Here is a 3,280-nt window from a genome sequence, read left to right as displayed (position 1 = left end):
CTTGGTTGCACGCACATGGTACTAAATTACAAGACAGACAGCCAATAGAAAATGTGATAATTATGTCAAGCCAATCACTGATCTCGAGTCGGAATTGTGCTGTGGCACGCCACGCGCGTGGATCGGCACTAGTTACCAAAGTCATAATCCCCGCCTATTTCTAAACTGTATCTTCTTAAAAATATGTTTTAAACCTAACCTTAACCACACTGCTAACCTTACGTCTAGCCTTAAATTAAGATCAAAAAGCACATTTTGGTTTTCAGGAATTTCTACGAAAAAGCCCATTTTGACTTTGTGGCTGTGGTAACTAGTGGAAAACCAGAGCGCCGTGGAAACATAGTAATTGGTGGCAATCAATAGCTGAGACAGGTCTCATTCAGTAATGTCCAAAATGTAAATGCATAGTACTGCATGTTACATCCTTTCTAGGGGTAGAGCCAAGTTGACTCTAAGGGCAACTTCTACCTGGAGCTAACTTCGAGTTCATGAACCTCCTGGTTCACTTGAAGGCATTGGTTTGTTGAGAACATGAACTCTACAAACATACTGCTGCAAACTAGTAAGGTCATTCCACAAATGTAGTGCCTTCTGAGAAGTGTAACTTAGTCCCCCAAAAACTTTAGATTTCACCTCATTTTAACATTCTGTCATCAACTTACTAAAAAACAAGTTTTCCCATCTCAAAAGGATAAATATTTGGCACTTATTTAGTGCCTATTTAGTGGCAAATAAAATAACAAGGTTGACCTTAACAGGGATGATTAATTATTTTTCAATCAGCTATAAATCCCTTTGTGACTGGGGAAATGGAAGGTCCTTGTGTGAAACAGGGAGTGACAATTGAATGCAAGCTTCACAAATTTGTGTTCATTATTTCGACCTGCTCAGTTCTCTACCACAAAACACCAGAAAATGGCCAAAAACAGTAGAACCAGCTCACCTGCTTTTAATCTACAAGTTGACAATTAGATGTTCAATGTTTCTTTTGAATAAAAAAAGAAATAGTTTCACCATATTAACAGGGTTGACCTTAAAATGAGGGGTTGACCTCAATCACTAATCACATGAAATAAATAATAATCTTCAGAAATGACTTTGTCAAAGCAACAAAATAACTTGGGCTTTACAATGATGGTGAAACGTGGAGACATTTTGGGATTATGTGGGTTAAAATCTTCCTAGAAGTGACAAAGGGTTGACATAGGCACTTTAGCAAGCCTGTATTCATAGAAAAAATGTTGAGTTTATTGAATTCTCCATGTGTTCTATATTAAAGGGCACTTCATTTAATATAACAGGGTTTTAAAATTCAATATTGGTGCATAATTTCTACTTAAAATATCAAAGAAAAGGCACTATTTTTGTGGAACGACCCTCTAACAAATATAAACGAGAGCTACAGTCTTGAGAGTTTAAGCACATCAACATCAAACATATCACTGTGTAAGTGTGTGAAGCCCCCTATAACAGTTATGTACCATACCTATTTGTTATTAGGTTACAAACAAATAATAAAAACAATAGGGATCCTGCATCTTTGGTGCTAAGAACTCTAAATAGGTGTGACACAAAACGAACTGTAAACCTGACTGTGTGTTCATGTTCCTGAATCCCGGCTAACGAAAAATGTATCCTTAGAACATACGTAGCCTATCAGGTTCCAGGGATGTGATCTGGTTTCTCTCTCTAGCAGAATGGATAGTAAACAGTGACACCATAACAACCATCTGTTATATATTTGTGCTGTGGCAAATATGTACTCAGTGTGGAGCTAACCTTCAAGCAATTAATTTGAACCACATGTAACCACACAGAGAGCAACAAATTTTCAGCATGCGCAAAACTTTTCAGCATGCACATACACTATTCTTGACACAAAGCATTTTTGAATGTAATTTTCAACAGTAAAAGCTACTGTAGACCTGCTGTAAGGCTCACTAAAGCATCGCTCTCTCTTTTCTCTCTCGCCTCTCTCTGTATAGCCACATATATACCTGGCGCTAACATGCATCCTTTTTCCTGATCTTGTCCACATTCTGATTGTGCCCACATTTTCAGAAATGTGTCTACACATTGTATTCAAATGTGGCTCATATCTTTCCACTTTGTCCGCATTGTGACCAGATTTCCTGGTCCCTCCCTGTATGCAAATGTTTTGACAGCTACTCTTTCAAAATAATGTGTTTATTTATTTTAAGATACATATTGATGCCATAAGTCCCATTGGGCACACACTGGTTGAATCAACGTTGTTTCTACGTCATTTCTGTCAGGCGTGTGCGTACTGGTAGCGAAGTCAGGTGCAGGAGAGCAGAGATTTGTGAACAGGTGCACACTTTATTTAGGCAAAAGTGCAAAATGCGCAAAACAGTCACAAGAATTATGTTTAACAATAAACATCTTCATGAAAATAACATGGAAAAACAAGCCAGTCTGGCGCGTCAACAATACACACAAACAATCTTTCACAAAGACATGATGGGGAACAGAGGAATAAATACATGTAGATTGATTGGGGAATGAAAACCAGGTGTGCAGGGAACAAGACAAAACAAATGGATACATGAAAAATGGAGCGGCGATGGCTAGAAAGCCGGTGACGTCGACCGCCGAACGCCGCCCGAACAAGGAGAGGAGCCGACTTCGGCGGAAGTCGTGACAGTACCCCCCCCCCCGACTCGCGGCTCCAGACACTGGTGCGTCGACACTGGCCTCGGGGACGACCCGGAGGGCAAAGCGCAGGGCTATCCGGCCGGCGACGGTGGAACTCACGCAGCAGTTCAGAGTCCAATACATCAGCCAACGGAACCTAGCACCTCTCCTCCGGACCGTACCCCTCCCACTCCACGAGGTACTGAAGGCCCCTTGCCCGACGCCTCGAATCCAGGATGGAACGGATGGAGTACGCCGGGGCCCCCTCGATGTCCAGAGGGGGCGGAGGAACCTCCCGCACCTCAGACTCCTGGAGTGGACCAGCCACCACCGGCCTGAGGAGAGACACATGGAACGAGGGGTTAATATTGTAATCGGGGGGAAGTTGTAACCTGTAACATACCTCGTTCACTCTCCTCAGGACTTTGAATGGCCCCACAAACCGCGGACCCAGCTTCCGGCAGGGCAGGCGGAGGGGCAGGTTTTGGGTCGGTGCGAACACCGGGGCCTCACTGCGGTGACGGTCCGCGCTGGTCTTTTGGCGCAGCGCGGCCTGCTGGAGGTGACCATGGGCGACTTCCCAGGACTCCTCCGCGCGTCTGAATCAATTGTCCAAACGTCGTCT

The sequence above is a fragment of the Salmo salar genome, chromosome 16, assembly GCF_965601325.2.
Source record: "Salmo salar chromosome 16, fSalSal1, whole genome shotgun sequence".
Taxonomy (NCBI): domain Eukaryota; kingdom Metazoa; phylum Chordata; class Actinopteri; order Salmoniformes; family Salmonidae; genus Salmo; species Salmo salar.
The sequence above is the reverse complement of the archived record's forward strand: the minus strand, read 5'-3'. Positions refer to the sequence as shown.